The sequence below is a fragment of the Lissotriton helveticus genome, chromosome 5_1 (genome assembly GCF_964261635.1).
Source record: "Lissotriton helveticus chromosome 5_1, aLisHel1.1, whole genome shotgun sequence".
Classification (NCBI taxonomy): Eukaryota; Metazoa; Chordata; class Amphibia; order Caudata; family Salamandridae; genus Lissotriton; species Lissotriton helveticus.
The window spans coordinates 398,489,454-398,514,633 of record NC_136065.1 but is presented as its reverse complement, the minus strand read 5'-3'; the positions used below and the strand labels follow the sequence as shown (position 1 = coordinate 398,514,633).

The 25,180-nt window shown below is 42.0% G+C and overlaps 1 protein-coding gene across 1 annotated transcript in view; it reads left to right on the top strand.

Annotated features, from left to right (window-relative positions):
* ESPN (espin) overlaps positions 1–25,180 on the top strand; it is a 926,204-nt gene that overhangs the window by 399,316 nt on the left and 501,708 nt on the right. The window lies entirely within an intron of this gene.

Below are 25,180 nucleotides of genomic sequence, written 5' to 3'. Positions count from 1 at the left end.
TGATTTGTTTTGAATTTTCATTGATAGTCGACGATTGTTTGATACCCTTCTAAGATCCCCAGGGACATTAGTGCACAGTGCCCAGTGTGTTGCTACCGTGCTCGGCAGCATTTCTTTTTTCTGTAATCTTTAGAAGCATGACCACAAAATTCCAGACTTGAAATTTCTCCATTACTTGCAGGTGGCAGTGAGAAGTGCTCTCTTAAGTGGTAATGTACAAAAAGGAGGCCCAGTGAAAAAGTATTTGCCAAATATCACTCAATTTGGTCAAGCAGGGAAGCCGGGATTGGTCCCTGATTTTCCAGTTTTATGCTACACAAACCAGCTAGTAGATGGGTGTCTCTTTCAAACATCAAAAAGCTTTGTCCTTAAGTTTTAGAGGATGAGATTAGAGTGTGTTTGATAGGCAGAACTCACATTGTATTTTTGACTGTTTACATGGCGCAAACATTGCCCAACGATATAAGAGTGCTTCACAACATAAAGAAACCAGGTTACATAGATTTCAATTATTTCTGCACAAGTACGTTTGACTCGATTCACATGATGCTGAACTGAGGCTGGGATTCAAACCTGGTTCCCCATGTTATGTAGGCTGCAGCTGTAGCCACCTATTACCTCACCTCCTGTTAAAGCTCGGCTCGTTTTGGGCTGAGGGTACAAGAGGACCTCGAGTCAAGCTAGAGTCAGGCATCTGACTCAAGCTTTCAGCGGCCTGCCCACCTCTAGTCAGGTGTCCCATCTACTGCTGTGACTGTGGGAGCATACAGTGTGTATGATTTGTAACAAAATGAGAAAGTATTGCTTTCTATTCCTCTATTAAAAGGTAGTATTTATTCACTTCCTGTCATTGATGAGCGGTTTGCAGTTGTTTGCTAAAACTGCTTTTACTTCATCCTCAGTTATTAGCCACGCTGTCTCTTGGACGAGGAGATTGTTAGAAGTTTCCTCTAACTTTAGAAGGAAAACCCAGTACTGGAGTACAGTTTCCCCAATGGCATGACATCATCCGGTAACTTTATGTGTATGTGTATATACTGTAGGCCCTAATAAACCACTTATTACGGACTGCATGTAAACAAGAATAATTTCAAGTCACTAAGTGTTGTGACAGATTATGTATTAATTCCTGACACTTTGGCTGGTTATTTATCAGCATTCTGCTATGGATTTTTATTATTTAAAAAAGCTTATAATTGAAAGTGAGAGTTGATGAGGGGCAATCATAGCACTGGCTTCTCCCCAGCCAACCATTATTAGGTCGAGCATTTGAGAACTCTCGTTTATACTTTAGTATACACTTTAGTATATATACATTAGTATACACTTTAGTATATACTTAAATGTGTATGTTCTTTGTGGGCTCTGAAGATCAGCCCTAGCACTTGTCTGCTTCCGCTTAGGGACTTTTTTTCTGTTCAACTGCCTCTATTTAATTGTCTTGATAGAAAATGACCAGCAGATGTCATTAAAACACCAAGATTGCTGTCTGCTTTGGAACTTTATTTTTACAAATGTTCTGGCAACTGCCTTTATTTAACTTTCTTGATAGAAAACGACCAGCAGAGGTCAGTAAAATACCATATTCTCTTTAGCATTCTCTAGATTCCAGTCCATAGAAATTGTCTTCCGCGAGCACCCAGACAATAATATTTGTTTCAAATCCTATATTTACAGGTATATGACCACCAAAGGCCCTAATTTTATTTTAAAAACAGAACTTTGGACTATACCATTTCCCGCTGAAAGGCAATATTTCTCTCCATGTGTTCCCATACCTGGTGCGTCACGCTTATTTTCCCTCCATGTTAAAGGACAGTAGATGTTTCAGCACCCAGGCTAATGTGCGGCATAGCTAAATACATATAAGGTCCCAAAGGCGAGACTGATTGCATTGCAAATGCTTGCTTTTATAATGTAACCACAAGCTCTTGCATCTTCCCAGTCCACCCCCCTATCTTTGATTAATTAAAATGTAAAACATAGACAGATAATCTCCACAGTCCACCATCAAACATAAGCTAAAAGTTTGCATAACTTTTGAATAGCACTACAAAGAATACTGCAGGCAGGGTTCTTCCTCACACCGATACCCACTGTGGACAAGAATACAATTTGAGATCTACCAGGTGGTAGTGTTAGCAATGTTATATTCCTTTTCCCTCCTGCTGATTCCACTGAAATAGACTTTGGCACCCACACCACCCCTCATATAGGGCCATCTTCCAAACATTTTACACCTCAAGAGCTCTCCTCCACTGGGTTCGTAGCCCACACTGGTGCCACAAAATAGTCTCAATGTGAGAAGGAGCCCTAGGCTGTTGTGATTAGGAGAGCATAAACCATGGGGTTTCCCTCCAGATTTCATTGTTATTAGGACATAACTATTAAATGTCACTAAAATAATGTGACACAAAAATGCCGCAAATAACACAATAGTCTGCCACAAAATTTCAATGTTTCTGCTACAAAATTCCCTTATCCATACTGCAATATCCTGTGAGGTCTGAATGAGAGGACCATGGCAAGGAAGAAATGCATTGGTTTTTCAGCAGATGTTTGATTCATACTTAGACCGGGCCTGCAGTTTATGACAGAGTGTAGGTATTTTTCCTGGACTAGCTTTTCCCTCTTTCCTCTATTCTTCTCTTTTGTAGTTAGCTGCCTTCTGACAGCATCAACCTACATGAGTGCCTCACAGTGGATGTACGGCATTACGACGCGTACTTTTACAACGCGTGCCGTTACAACGCGGTTTTTTCAACGCAAGTCGTTACCACGACTTGCGTTGGAGGGGGTGCGGACTTAGGAATTTTTTCATTTACTATTCCAACACCAGCCTACGTACAGTAGGGAAGGTGTTGGATAGTAAATTAAAAAATTTCTTGCCCTGCAGCGCCCTCCAGCGCAAGTCTTGGTAACGACTTGCGTTGAAAAGACCGCGTTGTAACGGCACGGCGGTGTAACAGCCGTGTCGTAAAGGCTGTTCACTGCCTCACAGGTCCTAGAGATGGGTTCAGGAGTTTCTTTAGAGCCTTTGACAGAAGTCCATATATAGGTTAGAGGTCACCAAGTTTCTTGGATTGCCTTCTTTCTTTGTATCGCCAATTGATGATCAATTTGAAGAACGAGGTCAAGAAGAGAGGTGCTCATAGTGGACCTATTAACTACAGTTAGTGGAACACCTTTGAGTTCTTCTCTTAAACCATTATAAAGGGCTGGTGTAGCTGTTTTATCAGTCCATGAAGCTTCAAATAAAGATCTTTGAAACTGAGTGATATAGAATACCAGTGCCTGGTATTGAGCCAAGAAGCTGTTGTCATTTGATAAACATGATTTTTGCTCAAGGATTAGGGATGTTCCCAAAGCACCATTATAGATACAGAACAGCATAACGTATACTTAAGAGCTATCCGTGGAGAATTGCCCTGGTCTTTGCAAGAAATGTAAGTGGCATTGTGTAAAAAAAGATGACAATTGCTTTGGAACCCCAAAATCTTTTGGGTGGTGCCTTCTGTAACCCTATGGAGCCTAGAATGGGACTGGATATCGCAGACTACCTTAGCCCTTTGTCTGCAAGACAACCAGGAGAAACTGAACCTAAAGGACTGCTAACAGCTGGTACTGGTGTTGGATTCAACCTAAAATGTAGCTGATTTATTCTGTTCAATTAAGTAACTCTTTCATCTTTAGCTGTATGTAAAAATCTCTGTATGCTTTCAATGATTTACTGCAGGTTACTCTCAAAACTGCCTCCTGGATCCATAGTGCCTGGACTACTGTCAAGATCCAGTGATGGATCCATTCAGGCATATCATCCTTCAGCGTCCCTGAAACGTTAAACCCGAGGGGCTATTTAGAATATGCTAGCGCTTTGAACCAGTCCCAGGGCACACAGGGGAGAAAAAGGAAAACACTGGACTTCTTGTTGACTTGTAGCTTCATAACCTAAGACTGCTTCCTGAAGCACAAGGTATAAACAATCACCTTCAGGGGATAGGAAACATGCAATACTTTGCTTGAAGTATACCAAAAACTGACGAGTGGAATACTTGGATTAATCTCAGCCACTAGTAGTCGCTCAGGCGCATTGCCAGTCCATCGTTCATTTGCACACCAGACCACCTCAGTTTGCACCTTTCCTTGTGGAAATCAGTCTGGACCTTGCTCTAATAAGGACAGTCTAGCTCGAAATACCAGACCCAGTCCTCCCTGAACTGGAACACCACAAACTCAAGACCGGTTTTGCCTTCATAAGGGCTGTGCAGTCGGGTGTTTGTTTGATTCAGTGGCATAGTGTGCACGGAACCAACATCTGGGCATACCACTCGCAGTTCCAAGTGGACTGTTCCTATTAGAGCTGGGTCGAGACTGAACATATGGCTGGGTCCAAACAGAGGCGCCATTATGTGTAAAATAACAATGACTGGGATGTTGTCCCAAATAATTACCAGAGGCTGAGATTAATTCAACCGTTCCACTTGTCACTTTTTTGTATACTTATTTGCTTGCCAAGTGAGTTAAATATATGCAACATCACAAAATAAAATGATGAACAGTCCCAGGATGCTTGTTTACCAGTCCAGGGAGGACTTGGCCTGGCAGTTCAGGTTGGACTGTTCCCATGGAGAACATGGTCATGACTGATTTGCATATGGTTGGGCCCAAACTGGGGTTGCATAATGAGCAAAATACCAATGGCTTTAACTCAGATCTGTCACAGGGGTGAATGGTTGACAATATTCAGCATTACGTACAGCATCCTTTTGTGTTGCTATAGTCACCCTAAGTTTGAAGGGGATGCCCAGAGGTGGGTCCCATGCTGGATTCAAGCTAGCCTGGTGGATTGGGTGAGATACCCTGAAACCAGTCCCAGGATGCCTGTTTTCCGGTCCATGGAGGACCTAGCCTGGCTATTCGGGCAGGACTGTTCCCATGGGGAGCAGTCAAGACTGATTTGCAAATGGCTGGTTCCAAGCTGGGTTTGAATGATGAGCAAAAACAAAACAGTGGATTTAGCCCAGATCTGTAACTGGGGGTGAATGTTTGAAAATTGTCAGCGTTCCGCCCATCATCTTTTTGTGCTGCTAGTGTTAAATATATGTCTCACCACCTGGAGGATACAGGGAAGCACCATGTGCAATGTGAATTCAGAAATTCATGGAAGAAAACTGGTAAATGCAAAGGCAGAGGTAAGTAGCAACAGCTGGGTGTATGCTCTGGAAAACTACTTAAATAAACAAACAAATAACTAAATAACAAAATAAATAAAGTGAGAGACAATGAAGCAGCAAATACAGCAATAAATGGAAATTAAGAAACTCCTAGGGTAATTGCAAGCATAGTTTTCTCTTTTCTACCCAGAATGGAGTTCATGGACAGTGAAGAGGTATCTGGGCAAACACACACAAGTTAATTTAAATGTACATAGATTCCTTTGCAGGATTTGAGTTCCTTTCCTAGATACTATATATGATAGCTATTATCTATTTAATAGTGGTATAATAGAATCCGGTCCAGATTTCATTTCAAACATCGTCATACTACTTGAGTTGTTTCTATCGATCTTGATATGTACACCTCTCTCTTTTCCACATCACAGCTTTCCATAGAGAATGTTTAATATTCACATTTTGTGAACAAATTGTGGCAAAACCACTCAATCTTTGTGCTGCAATTTTGCTTAACTAATCAAATTTGCTTTCTTCTCACTGGCATTTTTGCTGTTATAAAGGGCATGCAAACTAAGTATAAACATAAGACAGCCATTGTATTTTCTTATCTGTTTAGCACTTGTTCCCGTTATACTCTATTAATAAATGTTCGTAAACAAGGTTGCCATGCCTAACCTTAATCGTTTATTCCATCTCACAGGGGTCATCGTGTTCTAAACCTGGGTTTTCGTAAACAGCAAATTGCTTCTCACAAATTAAAGTTCATATGTTCAAATAGTGTAGGAAAAGAGAACTGAGGTCTTTGTAGCCATTTGTATACATTAAGGTACCAGTGCTGTTTCCACCAAATATTAAAAATCATCAAACTGTCATTGATTTGTCCAGCAGACTAATTAAAGGTAAAATTGGTAAAAATATATATAGGTGAATTTTCTGGAAGTTTACATGGATTTCTAAAATTGAGCATTCTTGTTTTTTTTTTACATTCCTTTTTGTTTTTGTGTTTTTCAATCATACTTGCAATAAAGTAATCACACAAATGCAGACGAACATACTTGCCACATAGCTCAGTACGTTCTTGTAAGGTCTTCCGTTGAAGCAGGTCAATGCGGTCTATAGGAAATCTGATTGAGTAGGGTAGGTAAGGACAGGGCGAAGGATTATACTGGTAATACGCACTCAGTGTATTTGTAGTTCACTTTATTCGGTGTAAGCCAGGGCACTCCATTCTAATGTCTCTCAGATTTATCCTGCTTGTTTGTCATTATGTGGATGTGGATGAAGTAGGGACTGCCTTGATTCCCTCCAGCTGTCTGCCAATGTAGGGTGACAGCCAGGACCGGACTGGGAACCACAACCGGCCCTGGCAAAGTGCCCAGCCGCACCCCCCCCACTCAGTTTTTAGGCCGATTTTGGTACATGGCCGATTTTGCAAAAACGGCCCTGTAACAAAACCGGCCCCCACCTGTGTGGCGCACCGGGGGATTGAGCGGTGCCCGCTATGGCCCGTCCGGCCCTGGTGACAGCCGATACAGAGGGTGTAATAATGCACATTTGCATGATTGCCATTTGATCAGATATTCATCCTTCCTCATCTTATTGTAGTGTATGTTTTCCTCAAAGAGGCAAACACTGCTCACTGTTTCTAAACTTTGCAATCTGCAGCTCATGCACCAACTTTGAGAATTTCTGAGTTAAATGTATGCATTTTTTGCAGGACAATCGAAAATAAAAATAGGTGCACGGCTGTGCCCTGTTTGAGGGGGAACAGCGTTTACAACGCCACTTTTACCACGCAATTCCTTTACAACGGAGGTATTACAACGCAAGTCGTCACAACGACTTGTGTTGGGGGGCGCTGTTGGATAGGAAATAGTTTAATTTTCTATCCAACACCTTCCCTACTATCCACGGGGACTGGAGTTGGAATAGAAAATTAAACTTTTCCACTATCCAGCGCCCCCCAACGCAAGTCGTTGTAACGACTTGCGTTTTAATACATGCGTTGTAAAGGCATGCGTGGTAAAAGCATGCGTTGAAACGTCATACATCCCTGTTTGAGCGCACACATTCATGATATGCCGCCCCAAATGTTACATATAACAGATTAAATAAACATTTACGCTTCTCTTGTCTAATGAGTTTTTCAGCATGCTGATGCTGCCTTTACTGTTATAGTGCATTCTATGAAAGATCTCGTAGCATAACGGTGCCCACCAGGGTCGGACTGACTACCGGGTGTTTTGGAATGCTGCCGAGCTGAGGACTGATTTCACTGCAGTGGGGGCTGATTTTGTTCATGGAGACCTGCGTGTGCTTTGAAATAAACAAAGCAAAATGAATTTCGTTCAGCACACGCAAGTCCTCATCAATGAAATCAGCCCCCAGCTCAGCAGCATTCCAAAACGCCCGGTAGCCAGTCCGGCCCTGGTGCCCACTCCATACCTGGGCTGGACTGTTTACACTCATAGTGTCTAGTTGTTTTTAATCATGGAAATGAATGATGGTTTGAGCACTGAGCACTTTAAAAAAACGTTCTAGACAGCCAGGACTCTATGGACTGATTGCAGTCGAAACGCGTAGGCCGTCCATTTTGCACTTTTTTACACATGGTGTGTATTTAAAATAAAATAAAATAAATTACCCTACTGTTGTGGTGCCGTGACTTCCGTTGTATAAACTGAGAACGTGAAGATTCAAGGAAATATATATATATATATATATATATATATATATATATTCCAAAATTGCCTGCTCATACTACTGTCTCGTGCAAAGAAGAAAGCACTCCTCGGGGGTCGTTTCTGTAGTTTTATTGCACAGAAAATCTTGCACAACCAACAGACATGTTTCGGTATCAACCTTTCTCGATGTTTACCGAAGCGTCAAGCCGCCATGTTATTTAAACATTACATTACCTGCAACAACATAGAAAGTGGACTTTATTTTGATATCCTCCTTTCTAATAAGGTGCCATCTTTTAGTTCCAAATAGAACACAAGATCAAGCAGAGCACACTGCTGGGAAACATACCCCACAACACAAAATCTATACATATGTAATTTTGTGAAAAATAAATATTAAACACAAGTCATAATGCCCACCGATGGGCTTTCTGATGCTCTGCCGACTGAAATCCAATTAATCTAGGCCTGTATGGGCTTTTCTGACTCCCAACTAACTAACGTGTCGCAGGTTGCACAAAAACTCTACAATGGATCCCCTCTATACACATATACATCTATATACAACCGTGGCAAGCTCTGGCGGCCAGATATTTTGCTATGCCATTACAAGTAGTGTTTATATTCTTATTTTCCCATGAGTAAACGCGACAGCAATCTGTTAATCAGTAGGTACACTGTTTCTTGTCGTGCAGGTCCCAAAGGCGAGACCTATTGGCTATGCCAATGCTTGTTTTATTTCCAGTCATACACTTGCATTCAAGCAATGAAATAAATGCAGCCGAGCATACTTGCCACATAACTCAGCACTTTCTTGTAAGTTCTTCAGTTGAAGTAGGCCAATGCGGCACATAGGAAATCTGATTGCTAGAGTAGGTAAGGACACTGCGAAGGATTATACTGGGAATACGCAATCAGGGTATTTGTAGCTCATTTTATCTGGTGCAAGCCAGGGCACTCCATTCTAATGTCTCTCAGGTTTCTCCTGCTTGTTTGTCATTATGTGGATGTGGATGAAGTAGGGACTGCCTTGATACTCCCAACTGTCTGCCAATACAGGGTGACACCTGATATAGAGGGTGTAATAGAGCATGTTTGTATGCATATATTGTGTGAGCAGATATTCATTCTTTCACATCATATTACTGTGTATCTTTTCCTCAGAGTGGCAGTCACTGCTCACTGTTTCCAAGCTTTGCTATCTGCAGCTTATGCACTAACTCTGAGAATTTCTGAGTTAAATGTATGTACTGTTTGCAGTGCAATAGGAAACAAACATTGGTAAACGCATTAGGTTTCCCCTATGTGATTAATGTTAAGCTGTTTTTTGCTGAGTTATAGCTTGCTGAGTAGTTGTGCAATATAAGTTACAGAAAGTCTGTTAAAGTGTTATGACTTGTTTATGTACAAAAAGGCAGTATATTGTTCTGTTACTAGTGTTATAGTGCCGCATGTAATTGCAACATTTTGAAAAATGAAATGAAAGAGGGGAATAATAGAATGAATTGATGTAAAAACAATATTATGTGTTTAGAGAAGTTCTGTCAACTTTTGGTCCCAGTGCCACTGCACCTGCTGCACCTTTCAAATCATGCCCTAGTGCCTGCCAGATAACTGCATTTGTGACTGCCTGTTTAATAGTAAAATATAGCAATATTTTGTTTAGAGGACATATGACAAGTGTTGGCTCTGGTGCTACTGCACCTGCTGTACCATTCAAATCATGACCCTGTTGCCTGTAAGATAGCAACTGCACTTGTGACTTCTGTCCGTTTAGTAGTAAAATATTGCAATATTTGCTGTTTTAGAAGGGTTCTTAGAGTTTTAGGCCCCACAGTCAGTGCACATGCTTTCCCATTGAAATTGTGACCCTAGTGCCTGCAAGGTAACTGCACTTATGACTGCTTATTTAGTAGTTAAATATAGCAGTATTTGGTGTTTAGAGGAGCTCTGACATCTTTTGGCTCCAGTGCCACTGCACCTGCAGCACCATTTAAATCATGGCCCTAGTGCCTGCTAGATAACTGCACTTGTGACTGCGTGTTTAGCAGTAACGTTTTACAATATTCAGCATTTAGTGGGGTCCCTAGAGCTTTTGGCCCCGATGTTACTGCACCTGCTGCACCATTCAAATCAAGCCCCTTTAAACTGCAAAAAACTGCAATTAATATCTGCCTGTGTAGTAGTAGCATTTTATAATATTCTGCATTTAGTGGGATCCTGAGAGCTGTTGGACCCGGTACTACTGCACCTGCTGCCCTTGGAGTATCCTCATTCTCATTTCACAATACATTTGGTTTCACAGCAAAATATCCTGATTAAGGGCCAGATGTATCAAAGGGTTTTCCCCATTCTGTGTCTATGGAAGAATGTGTTCGAACATATGGCCCTAAGTGAGAGCGAAAGCGTGCTAAAATGGGCGAATAACTTCAGATGCCTCGTGCTTTTCGATTGCCATCTCCTTGATGTTTCAATAGAGCATAACGCAATGAAATGATAACAGAATAAAGTGACTTCTCTGTGAATTTGATCCCACGTTCACTCACACCGAATCCCTCTGCACTACTGCAAGCTGTTTGTAAATGTATAATGTATGAGCAATATGACATGCCTGACATAGCGTAAGGTGACCTCACTTTTTTTGCAAGCTTAGCAAAGGTGTATGCAACACCCTTAGATTGCAATTATTTTCACTTTTCATGTTGCTCTTGAAAACGGTTACCTTTGCAACAAGTTATGTTGCTCACAAATGAATGATTTTGAACGTGATATTTTTCAATGAATCCTCCCTCATCCTGACCTGTGTGACAATAATTGACATTAAAATCCGCCCAGTAAAAAAACGCACTGCCTTTAGCATTTTTCCTCGTGGCATTTCCAGTTCCCTATTGGAGTTTGGCATGTCTAGCTAAGCAAGAAGGTGCGGGTGTGAGGTCACTGCGTGCTGTGTCTGGATGGGGAAAAACCTGCCCTTTCCTTCTCTAGGAAGGCCCTGGAACAGGAAACAAACAGATGAAGGATGCCTTGCACTAGTAGAAGAATTTAGACCTGAGAGGAAGGGTAAATGTACTGTTTTCGTTTTTTCCCCTTGTTGCACCAATGTTATGCTGAGAAATATGTAAGCTTTGACCACCAGGACATCGCAACTGCTGTAATGCACTGGATACGACTCTGATACCAACTGTTGAGATGCATTATGCTATAAATGTACCTAGAAAAGTTTAATGTATAAATTGCACTGTGTTGCAGATGTATGACGTGCTGTCAAAAATAGAAATACAAAAATATAATAAAACACATTTAAACAAAAAAAACAGATGATGGCTGTAGGGCTAACCCCTCCCACGACGTACACTGTGGGGCTTGGAGGGCACTCACAGCTTTGCTTGGGGCGTATGGGCAGGTAGGGCACGCAATTCAATTATATTTATTATGCTATGGAACTCAACTGAGGTCCACAAAAAGAATACAGCAATTCATCCATATCTTCAATACAACAGTATTAAAAAGCTTCACAGGAAAAACATTTTAAAGAAGAAAAAAACACTACCATCTAAAGGTAAATTGTTTCATCCATTCATAATTGACACACGAAGGTACATAGGTGTAACCTTCAGCGGACCCTAATCTGTGTAATTAATAAATCTAATACAAAACTCATTCATAGAGAATATACACGACTTTATTAAGGGCAAATACGCAATATCAGTACTGAATACAGTGCTCTACTATAAAATGCCAAGATCTGACATAGGTAGGGTACGCAGCAACAGAGACCAAGCTGCCCCTGGGGCGGGAGGGCAGTGTGCAGTGAACACCCATGGAATACTGCCAGTGTTGAATGGCAACGGGCATCTCTGTGCGCAGGCGACACAATTCTCTCTCTGATGGTCCTGGGGCTTACCAAAGTGGACCGGCTAGGTGACTTCCAAATGAATCTAGTCCACTCCCCGTTTTCCAGAGAGACACAAAAGGCTGCGAATTGTGAAGCTACGCAACTTTGCACATCCCTTGTAAAATCGTGAGGTTGGAGTGTAAATATTGCCAATCTTGGAATAAAAGAATCAGGTCAAATTTCCCTTGCGTCCAATTTTTGAAACTCTGAATGAGGACATTCGTGTTCTTTCTCTGTGCATTGCCTTTGCCCATAAAAACAGTGGTGTAAAACAAAAGCACAGAGTAAAAAATCTGCAAACATATTCCTTAGCGAATAGAAAGGGAAAATAAAAGTTAGACTTGCAGAGAACAGTGTGGCTGCGTTTGAAAACATTGATAATACTCTCTTCGTGCAGATAAAATGCTCTTGCAAGATGGAATAAAATTTACTCAGCGGAGGACAGGCCAGGAAACTTCGTGAAAAGCGAACATCATTAGCTTTGTAAAATTTCCCATTGACAACAAAACAAAAAAAGAAAAAAAACTGACTCCCAAGTCAAAACATTGGTATTTCCTGCTTACAAGGTTTTGCGTGTTCGATGATTCTCAGCTGTTTAGACGGCCCAATGTTTACAAGGTTTTATGTTTGTGTTCACCAGTCAGCACTATTCCTCCTCACCCACTGTTGGTTTGGGATTAATGCAAGAGTTTTTATATCATCACCAGCACGTAATTGATTTCAAGCCATCGAGGACTTGATAAAGAATATACATATATGATCTAATTATGGATCTGGCCTCCTGTCTACCAGCTGGTACGGCTGCAGTGTTACCCTTAACAGCAACTGTAATTATTGCGCTGCCAACTCTCCATAGACCTGTGACACGTTTCAGGTCCCTCTGGGACTCCATAGAGCTCTGACTTGTTATGTGCTTTCCATTCCTCCTGAAGGCGACGGAACCTTTCTCCGGGGCTGCACCGGCCACACACCAGCAGCGAAGATTTTTTTTGTTTTCAAAAGCAAATTCCAGGAGGTCTCAGGAATCGGAGCAAACATGGGCACCTCCAGCAGCGTATGTGTTCTTATCCATTATAATGTCTGAATATTTCCACCTCATGTTCAGTGGCAGTTAAGTCTAGTGGGTTGTTTGGCTGGTGCTCGTGTGCAGGGATTCTTGATTGACTTGTACAGTGAGACGTGTGTGCATCTTCACTGGCACTGAATGCCTAGATTTTAATTTTGTTGTTTGAGGTTAGCTGCCCCCTTTACAATGTATGCTTTAGTAATGAAATGGTGGGCTAGATGCATCTGTGTGTTTCTGAGAAGCCGCCAAATCATTGTTTTCTGCTGGGTGCCTCGGTAATGCGCAGCACAAAGAGACTATTCACCAGCTGCCACGGAAATCCTGCATCATGAAAATTTGTGAGATAGGCTTCCATTTGTGAATGTTTGTGAACAGTTGTATGTGAACAGATAGAACAAGGGCATTTACAATTGCTGGTGTTGGTCGCAGCACAACAAACAAGCATTGGCAAAACCAATCGTTCTGCATTGGTTGCCTGCCTTTTGGATTTGTCAATGCTTGTTTTGTTTTGCCATAGGTTTTGTACAATTATATTGCTTGATGAGCTGCCAGGCCTCACCAATATATAAAAAAAATGGCTAAAAGGAATAAATGTTTTGATCTCCAAAAGCATGCATTGCCATAGCGATGCCGGTACTGAAGTGTGAATGTGTTCCTTGTGAATTAGCAGAATGCTGTAACTCATAGTGAAGTTAGCCAATGGTTAAAGTTGGCTGACCCGCAGACCCATGGTGTACACTGTAGTGGGCGGAAAAAAAATGTGAATGACACAACAGACCAACCAGTGCTTAATTTGTAAAAAAATAAGTGCCAGGGCTGTCGTAAGGAGGTCACTACAGCTTCCACCACACATTGCCCTGCTATGCTGCCAACGATAGTAACACCACGACTACTAACCATCACACTTCTACGAGTGTGACAGTTCAGGCTATTGTAGGCCTCCAAAGCTATAAGAAAGGCCTGGGTGGCAGGTAATAGTCATTTTAATGAATATGACATTAATAAGTAGCTGTTATTGTGGTCATCTCTAAATTACCTAGACAGCAGCACCTTGTGGCAGGCTGTCCCTAGCACCGGTGCTGACAATTGAGTGCCGGTGCCGAGCACCGGAAACCACTGGCTCAAATTAAGCACGGTCTTCAGATAAGCTTAGGTTTGTAGTTTAGGTAAAACCGTAAGGTCTTGCTTGTTCTGAAAGTAAAAACTGGAACATTGCAAAAGGGGGATTACACATTAGTTCATGGGAGACACTGTTGACTTTCCTCGACGCATCTGACATTCGCAGAGTTGAAGCTGTTCCTAACAGGCAGCTTCCGCTTTGTGAATGGTCACCGGCTGACAAGTGCATTTAGTAACCAATCAGAGTTTTGATTCTTTTGCTTCCAAACTGCAAAGGGGGAACATGTTTTTTGCCACAATCTTCTCCAAGAAATCTCACTTTTGATATTGTGCATCGCAAAAACGTTTGCAACTCACATTTTTATTTTTAAAGCTTTCAGATTCGGCATTTCAGCCTTACAAAGCCTACCTCGCTGCACAGTGCAGTGTTTCTGAGATAAAAGACATTGTTACATACGACCATGTACATTTGCAACCTTTCTAACTCTAGGACAAAACCTAATTTATATCGCAAAAGTAATGCTAATTTCGGTAATTGTTCTTATAAAGTCAGCAGTATGTTTACAATTATACTACACAGTCTGTTTTTTACACCCTGTGTAAGTAATATAGCATTGCGCCATTAGGATCGTCAAACTTTGTTTCGCATTTTATAAACGTCAGTTTTACTCCACTGTGAAATCCTTTCCTCTTACAACAAGTCAAACGGTTGGCATTCCACTTCTCTTTGTTACTTGACAAGAACACGTACTCCTACTTTCGGCAGGAGTGCTTTTGCATACCTTTCTATAGTGGGACATGGCACACAAAAAAGTTTTGTGAGAATATACAAAGTTCAGCCTTTGTACGTATTCAGATAATGTTAATTACTTTGCATGAACTCGTCAGCTGCCCCCACCCTCAGGATAACCCCACCCAGATATCTTCCTGCTCCCGCCCTAGCTGTACACAAGAGCAAAAGTCAACCAAGTAGGTAGTTTTCCCCGCACCACGAAACAGATTTCTACACAAACATCTTAACTCTATGAATTAGAATTTAATATGTTGATCTGGAAATTCAGGGCCTCATTTATGAGGTACTACTGGCACTATTGCGGCGCCGGAACATCACTTTTTTGACGTTCCGGTGGCGCAATTTGCCACCGGCATATTTGTAAGTCCACTTAAAGCCACGTTACTTGGCTTTTCATGGCCTTATAAATATGTGTCCCTTTCACACAGAAAACTGTGTGAAAGGGGATTTCCATGGGTGCTGCTGAGGGCATTCCTAGCAACATCAATGGCTTTTTGGCACTGCCCCAGAATCACGAGAAATCGTAAGTCTGATGCAGCGCCAAAAATGTTCACCTTCCCAGGGGAGGCGTAAGGAAGGCACAATGAGGAGAAATATCCATATTTCTCCTCGTTTTTCCTCTTTCTATGTGTGCTGCATTCTCCGGCAGACATACACAGAGAAAAAAACCTCTTGTGATTGTTTTTGTGCAGGAAGGTTTCCCTTCTGGCACAACACAAAAATATTCATCCCCACAATGCAGGCATGGTGCAAAGTTGCCTGTGTTAGCGCACAGGAGCCCATTATGCGCCGGTGCAGGGGGAAAGGACAGGAATGCACCATATCAGATAAATACAGGGCATTCCTGCCCTTTTCTTTTGCCATAAGGCAGCGCAGCAGCAAGGCCAGCTGTACTGCCCTACAGCAAAAAAAAACATAAATGAGGTCCTCAGTGCATTGCCCATGTAGGTTAGACCCTTTAGCCTAAAACAAACTGTGTGAATCGGGACTGTGAGACTAACTGCACTTTGATGTTACAGAGGCAGCGAAATACAGAGAAATAAATAATGAATCCCATCCTCTAACTACAATCGACCTTTGTCTCATAGTTAGGGATGTACCACAATCTCCTTCACTGGCGAAGTTTTGAAAAATTCCTGATTTTAGTCATTGTGCAGTTTCTAAATTTCCCCGATTTATCGTCACACAAAATGAAGTATATTTCCGGTATTACAAGACGGTTTTCTTTGCATAGCGTGATAGTTTTTGCTCCACTCGAATGCAGCCAAGTTAAAAATAATTTCACTTCAAGTTTACTTTTCACAAAGCTTTGCAGTGACCAATGGCAAATGCTTGCAGACTTTTAGGTTGAGCCTAGAGTCAGCGAGCATGCAGTGCTCTGTGAGGCATGCAGTAATCACTCCTGTGGAGTTCTGCAGAGTTTGAACACAACCACCACTTTTTTTATTGGTTACTTGGTTAGCCTTTCCATATTGCATTTTTTTTCTATAGTTTTATATAGCGCGAACTTGACCTAAAGGTATCAGAGCGCTTTACATGATCACCAGTTCTATTACACAAGGACACATTCATTTTTGTTAGGCACGGGGAGATTAAATGATTTGCCCAGATTCACAGGATGTTGAGCATCAATGCCAAGACTCAAACCCAGTCCCTCAGATTTGAGATCTACCGCCCTAGTAGTTAGGCTACATCCTATTCCCCTAGCATTGCTGACATTGGTGAACAGGACATACACCAACAACAAGAGAGAAAGGGTCAAAAAGGTCACTCTCGTACCCCTCGGGATTGATATATCTAAACAACTAAAGAGTACCAGATATACAGATACAACAAATGAAAGAATAAAAGAGGGAGGGAAAGAGAAGCTTAGTGAAGAAAAGAACCCTCAGGCACCAACTAGATATAGTGGTTGCCAGTTATCTTCATTGGGTCCTTGTTTGTGAAAACGTAAAATACTACGTAGTCAGAAAAATCAGTGCTCAGTTAAAAAGAGTGTGGACTACTCCCCAAAAAGAAAATTATTTAATATAAGGGTAGTTCTAACTCTATTAAAAAGGTGAAAAGGCGGACATAGACAAGGTTGAGTTAGTTTGAACCTAATGTCCTAAAAGGTCGACATGCTTCTTGCAAGAGCCCAAAGTCAGCCCAGCATTCCTCAGGACCAAAACAACCCTGGCCTCATGTTCAGTGCTCACTGTGGCGCCAAAATCATACAAGGCGGGGTAAAACAGATATTTAAAGATTAAAATGACAAACTTATCTGTAAGTTTATATGCGCAAACTTCCATGTAAACATTGTCACAGTTGCATGTTGATCACTCTGGAAAGATATGGTAAGTTTTTGCATGTTAATGTTCAACAATTTCATTATTAACTATCAGTGGCCTAATTTCAAGGAAATCAGCTTAAACTACATATACATAGCGACACCCACCCACCTTCACAATTTGTGGAGATTCTGTTAGGTTAACCTCCAGTGGTTAAACCGCTATACTGTTAGTGACTATCAATTCGAAACGCTAAATATATTATTTAGAGTTCTGCCAAGAATATAATATCCTAGTTATGACAAAAGCTTTCATGCGCCCGCCATCAATTTTAATGATAGAGGGCCCAAAATATTTCTCCAAAGAGCTCAACATCATCTCCTACGCCGACGACACCCAGCTGATCCTCTCCCTCACCAACGACCCCGCCACCGCCAGAGCCAACCTTCACGAAGGGATGAAAGAGGTAGCCGAATGGATGAAGAACAGCCGCCTGAAACTGAACTCAGACAAGACGGAAGTCCTCATCCTGGGATCCTCACCCGCCGCGTGGGACGACTCCTGGTGGCCCCCCGCCCTAGGCAGCGCACCCAAACCAACAGACCACGCACGCAACCTGGGATTCATCCTGGACTCCTCCCTCTCCATGACCAGACAAGTCAACGCCGTCTCCTCGTCATGCTTCAACATACTGCGCATGCTACGTAAGATCTTCCGGTGGATCCCCACCGAGACCAGGAAGACGGTCACCCAGGCCCTCGTCACCAGCCGTCTGGACTACGGCAACTCCCTCTACGCCGGAACCACCGCCAAACTCCAAAAGAGACTCCAGCGGATCCAGAACGCCTCAGCGCGACTCATCCTCGACATCCCCCGTCGCAGCCACATCTCCGGACACCTGAGAGACCTGCACTGGCTCCCGGTCGGCAAGAGAATCACCTTCCGTCTCCTCACCCACGCACACAAAGCCCTACACAACCAAGGCCCAGGATACCTCAACAGCCGCCTCAACTTCTACGCTCCCAAACGCCAGCTTCGATCGACCAGCCACGCCCTCGCCGCCGTCCCCCGCATCCAAAGAGCCACCACAGGGGGACGGTCCTTCTCCTACCTCGCCGCCAAGACATGGAACTCCCTCCCCACCCACCTCCGCCTGACCCAGGACCACCTCACCTTCAGGAAGCTACTCAAGACCTGGCTGTTCGAGCAGTAGCGGACCCCCCCAGCGCCTTGAGACCCTCTGGGTGAGTAGCTCGCTATATAAATGCGATGATTGATTGATTGAAAGAGCGTGCCCATTAAAACAATCCTGATGCTGAGAAAACTCGAAACGCCATATGAGAGGACCACTTACTATGCAGTGGGATGAGAATTGCCCCTTAGGTCCGTGGCAGGGGAAACCTTCACGTTTAGAAAATCTGTGAAGAAGCACAACCGGGAAAAAAGATTTTATTGCTATCCCTGTGTTCGACCCCATTTCCTCAGAACATGAGGCTTCTGTTAAAAATCCCATTACCCCAGTGCCCCGCATTGTTATTTAAATATCGCTTACTTCCATCCAAACGACACCCCGTAGGAACACCTAATCTGTTCACTTCCACGGCCTGTAGTCACTGACCCAGTGGGAGCGTCTTGATTAAATGAACAAACGGCGTTCACTACGTGGAAAACACGTGACCGCCGTGCTGAGGGCACCTATGTTTAAAGGGGAAGTAACTTCATAAAGAGACTGCTCGTTTTTTTCTTTTTTAAGTGCAAAAGGTGTAAAACTTTATTACTGTGTCACAGATCAGTTCCTCATCGCTATCAAATGGATCATACGTTTAGGTAAAAACAGGTAAAAAACGGCTAAGAAAGGATGAGGGGAGGTGGGGGGTTGTTCCAGATTAGATTTATTTTACAAAATCGATTATTAACAACATCCCTCCTCAATACCACACACCTTACGAAGGGGTCGGAAAAAAACATATGTAAACCCCTGTTGGTGTCAAACAATTCTGTAATAACTCATTGCCCAGGGCATTAAACACTAGACCATTCTCACTAGTGGTTATTAGAGAGCTGTGAGATCTATCGTCGCATCACAGAACCCACGGTATATCATCATTTAACCCGTGTAAATGGGTGGACATACGATAGATCCCTCTTTGTTCCTTTTCAAAGATGGTATTTTCCCGGCCTTGTTGTATTTGCTCTATAATTGTCCATTTGATGTCATTGGGACAATGTCCGAGTTCCAGGAAATGGGTGGTTAGTTTTGTCGTTCCCTTACGGCATCGTACATTACTACGGTGTTCACAAATGTGCATCTTTATTTTACGTGTTGTCATTCCTACGTATTGCATATTGCAGGGACATGTAATTAGGTAAATGACATTTGAAGAATTACAATTTGTGTGTCCCCTTTGATACCATAGCTTTCCAGCTTCCAGATCCAATGTCTTGGTAGCAGACGTCAAATGACATACGCTGCAGCCACCACAAGGGTGATGGCCAACAACGGGGGGCATACCCCAAGCATTTAGAACACTGTTGTCTTGTATTTGACCTGCATCTTTAGGACGAGTATGCACGAGTGCATCCTTCAAGCTTCTTTCTTTTTTGTACGAGAACAGGGGTTTTTTCCACTCTCGTCCATTTGTATTCAGAATTTGCCAATGTTTACCAATGCAACGACTGGCAGCGTAAAATAAAGATGCGCATTTGTGAACACCGTAGTAATGTACGATGCCGTAAGGGAACGACAAAACTAACCACCCATTTCCTGGAACTCGGACATTGTCCCAATGACATCAAATGGACAATTATAGAGCAAATACAACAAGGCCGGGAAAATACCATCTTTGAAAAGGAACAAAGAGGGATCTATCGTCTGTCCACCCATTTACACGGGTTAAATGATGATATACCGTGGGGTTCTGTGATGCGACGATAGATCTCACAGCTCTCTAATAACCACTCGTGAGAATGGTCTAGTGTTTAATGCCCTGGGCAATGAGTTATTACAGAATTGTTTGACACCAACAGGGGTTTACATATGTTTTTTTCCAACCCCTTCGTAAGGTGTGTAGTATTGAGGAGGGTTGTTGTTAATAATCGATTTTGTAAAATAAATCTAATCCGGAACAACCCCCCACCGCCCCTCATCCTTTCTTAGCCATTTTTTACCTGTTTTTACCTAAACGTATGATCCATTTGATAATGATGAGGAACTGATCTGTGACACAGTAATAAAGTTTTACACCTTTTGCACTTAAAAAAGAAAAAAACGAGCAGTGTCTTTATGAAGTTACTTCCCCTTTAAACATAGGCGCCCTCAGCACAGCGGTCACGTGTTTTCCACGTAGTGAACGCCGTTTGTTTGTTCATTTAATCAAGACGCTCCCACTGGGTCAGTGACTACAGGCCGTGGAAGTGAACAGATTAGGTGTTCCTACGGGGTGTCGTTTGGATGGAAGTAAGCGATATTTAAATAACAATGCGGGGCACTGGGGTAATGGGATTTTTAACAGAAGCCTCACGTTCTGAGGAAATGGGGTCGAACACAGGGATAGCAATAAAATCTTTTTTCCCGGTTGTGCTTCTTCACAGATTTTCTAAACATGAAGGTTTCCCCTGCCACGGACCTAAGGGGCAATTCTCATCCCACTGCATAGTAAGTGGTCCTCTCATATGGCGTTTCGAGTTTTCTCAGCATCAGGATTGTTTTAATGGGCATGCTCTTTGGAGAAATATTTTGGGCCCCCTATCATTAAAATTGATGGCGGCCGCATGAAAGCTTTTGTCATAACTAGGATATTATATTCTTGGCAGAACTCTAAATAATATATTTAGCGTTTCAAATTGATTGTCACTAACAGTATAGCGGTTTAACCACCGGAGGTTAACCTAACAGAATCTCCACAAATTGTGAAGGTGGGTGGGTGTCGCTATGTATATGTAGTTTAAGCTGATTTCCTTAAAATGAGGCCACTGATAGTTAATAATGAAATTGTTGAACATTAACATGCAAAAACTTACCATATCTTTCCAGATTGATCAACATGCAACTGTGACAATGTTTACATGGAAGTTTGCGCATATAAACTTACAGATAAGTTTGTTATTTTAATCTTTAAATATCTGTTTTACCCCGCCTTGTATGATTTTGGCGCCACAGTGAGCACTGAACATGAGAACAGGGTTGTTTTGGTCCTGAGGAATGCTGGGCTGTTTTTGGGCTCTTGCAAGAAACATGTCGACCTTTTAGGATATTAGGTTTAAACTAACTCAACCTTGTCTATGTCCGCCTTTTCACGTTTTTAATAGAGTTAGAACTACCCTTATATTAAATAATTTTCTTTTTGGGGAGTAGTCCACACTCTTTTTATCTGAGCACTGATTTTTCTGACTACGTAGTATTTTACGTTTTCACAAACAAGGACCCAATGAAGATAACTGGCAACCACTATATCTAGTTGGTGCCTGAGGGTTCTTTTCTTCACTAAGCTTCTCTTTCCCTCCCTCTTTTATTCTTTCATTTGTTGCATCTGTATATCTTGTACTCTTTTGTTGTTTAGATATATTGGTGAACAGGATGCATTTTCCCCCCTTGTGGCTGGTTTGTTACCGCCCTGGAGACTGACCCTGCTACAAGGATCCTTTCACTGGCGGCCACATGTTTTGTTTCAATGCACTACTTTTTCTTTCCGCCCTCTCCTCGCAGCTTGCTTGTGTGTTTTTAAAGACATGGGTTTCCCTCAAGTTGTGTGGATACTATTACAGTGCTTGTTTACTTTAGAAACAGATGGCATGTTTCCTATGCTTTCCATCTCCAGCTCATTTTTTAGGGCTTTATTTCCTAAGGCTTTTTACACATCAACGTGCTGCTGCAAATCCCCCTTCACATCAGCCCCCACCGGACCCAGATCACTAGAGGCATAACTTTCTATGCAGCATGACAATGTATTTATTTCTGAAAGGAAAGGGCTGTGAAGCCCAGTTTGCCTTTTACAGACATATTTAAACTTTTCAAATGCGTTTTGGTGATGACTTATTAAAGGACGCATCACTTTTTGGTGACAGAAGCCGTGTTAATATTTTTCATTACACGTTACAGGCGCCGTGTTTACTTTTTGCATCAAGCCTTTATTAAAATTATTTTAATTTGAATGTGCACAAGTGTTTTTTTACGTTGGGTGATGTTTTCTGTGGCAGACGCCATGTGTATATAATTTGCACCACACTTCTACACATCTTATTTTTGAGTTGGTTTCTATAAAGAAACTGAACAAATAATTTTTTCACACTTGAGTAAAATGTTGTTTATTTGGAGTTTACAATTAGCTTGCCTTACAATTACCGTAAGTGTATACAGCCACTATATAAACCTCTGAACACACAATAAATGTTCTTTGCAGCAGGCATCTTAATCCTCTGCGCTACTTTAGAATCAGTGGAAACAGCCACTAGATAAAACTCCCATCTCTCTCCAACAGGGACATTGATTGCCAAAGTCACCTTTACATTTTTATTGTTGCCTGAAAACCTGTGTACACACAAAGACATTTTCTTTGCAGCAGTCCTCTTAATCCTCTGTGCTACTTTAGCATCAGTGGAAACAGCCACTAGATAAAACTTCCATCTCTCTCTAGCTGGAGCATTATTTGCCAAAGTTACGTTTACATGTTTATTATTGCCTAAAAACCTCACAACACACAAGAAATGTTATTAGCAGCAGGCATCTTAAACCTCTGCTCCACTTTAACATGAGTGGATACAGCCATTAGATCATACTTCCATCTCTCTCCAGCAGGAGCATTAATCGCCAAACTCACTGTTACAATTTTGTTGTTGCCTGAAAACCTCGCCACACACAAGGACATGTTCTTTGCAGCAGGCATCTTAATGCTCTGTGCTTCTTTAACATGAGTGGAAACAGCCACTAGAAAAAACTCCCATCTTTCTCCAACAGGAACATCAATCGACAGAGTTACTTTTACATTTGTGTTGTTGCATGTAAACCTCTGAACACACAAGGACATGTTCTTTGCAGCAGGCATCTTAATCCTCTGTGCTACTTTAGCATCAGTGGAAACAGCCACTAGATAAAACTTCCTTACCTCTCCAGCTGGAGAATTAATCACCAAAATTGCCTTAACATTTTGCCTGAAACCACCTCCGAACACACATGCACATGTTCTTTGTAACACGCATCTTAATCCCCTGTGCTACTTTAACATGAGTGGATACAGCCATTAGATTAAACTCTGATGTCTCTTCAGCAGGAACATTATTTGCCAAAGTTACCTTTACATTTTTATTGTTGCCAACAAATATCTAAACTGACAAGGACATGTTCTTTGCAGCAGGCATCTTAATCCTCTGCGCTACTTTAGCATGAGTGGAAACAGCCACTAGATAAAACTCCCATCTCTCTCCAGCAGGAACATTACTCGTTATAGTTACCTTTGCATTTTGTTGTTGCCTGAAAACCTCTGGACACGCAAGGACGTGTTCTTTGCAGCAGGCATCCTAATCCTCCGTGCTACTTTAACATAAGTCAAAATATCCACTAGATCAAATTCTGATCACTCTCCAGCAGGAGCATTAATCGCCAAAGTTACCTTTACATTTTATTGTTGCCTGAAAACCTCTGGACACACAAATACATGTTCTTTGCAGCAGGCATCTTAATCCTCTGCAGCTGTACATAATGTCTTAGTTATATATAAATAAAGAAAAATTCTTAGGAAACTATTTTATTGTAACTTTTCAACATACTACACAGCAGACACACTGGCTCTACAACATAGCTTAACAAGCATCTGCAATGCAATAGGTCTCATATTTCTGAGAGTTTAAGCTATTAACATTGTAAATGACAATGCCTTTTATTTATGTTTTGATAATGAACACATAAATAAAAGCATTGTCATGTACAATGAAATAGCTGAAACTCTTGTAAATGCGAGACCTATTCAAATAAGCGGCTGCCATTGTCCCGGGCTGCTTAGAAAGTGAAAGCATGCATGGCACGCTGAATGTGGCAGGAAAACATGTCATGCCTGCAGTAGGAGAAACTATTTTAAGAAAATAGTGCTTACAGACTAAAAAAGACTCACCATTTAACAACCGAAGTAAAAGGACCAGTCCTCATGGGAGGTTACGAATGAAGACAAGGCGGTACTAAGGAAGGACTAACAAGCCTATTAAAGAATCAGAAGACAGCATTTACGAAGTACAATGACACAAGCCAATGACAAATATGGGTGGAGAGTGGGCGGAGGTTCTATTCCATACTCCAAATCAGCACTGCTCGCATGGCAGCGCATGCGCTGCCCAGGCTCGACCTAAAAACATTAGCATAACCCAATAACTCTAGCTAAACACTTACAAGGTCACAAAGACGAGACCTATTGGCTATGCCAATACTTGTTTTGTGTATGTTTACCTTTTGCACATCTTTTCTGAGTATAATGGCTTTGCACAGCAGAAAAATAATGGTTTTCCGAGAAGAATATCTTATGCAGAACCATTTTGCTAGTGTTAAATAAAGATATGTGTGATGCAAATTGCCAAAAAGTCTTTAGGTTGAGCCTACAGTGCGCATGCGCTATCTGCAAGACCGGTTGTAATCAATAGCATTACTTTTTTTCCACCTGCTATTACCATTGGTTCACTCAAGTGTCACTCTTCTTTGCTGCCTCCTAAATGGTTGGCTTTGTTTATACTTCTTTTCCATTCAAGACCGAGGTGCACTGATGAAGTACAGTTTCCTTACACTTTCCTTCTTCAGCTGTTGTGTGGTAGAACTCTTTTTTTTTAACGGTTACTCACAGCTGCTTGTTTTGTTCAAAGTTGCAAGGCGTATTCTTGTTTGGCAGTTTTACAGTCTGGCAATTTATACAGCAGGTCCAATATTCCTCTGTGATCAGAATCCACAATACTCCAGCAGAAATTGTTTCTGGGAAAGTTTTCCGATGCAAAGTTATTGGCGAATGATAAAGAGGTGCTTTTAAGAAATTAAAAGTCCACATTTGTAAAGCGCACAATCACCCGTAAGGGTCTCTAGGCGCTGGGGGCCGTCGGGAAGATTAAGCGAGCTATTGCCCAGAGTCACATGGTGCTGGGCTAACCTGCCGCCGGAGTCGGGGATCGAACCGTGGTCCCCAGATTCCAGCGTCAGTCGCCCTGGCCG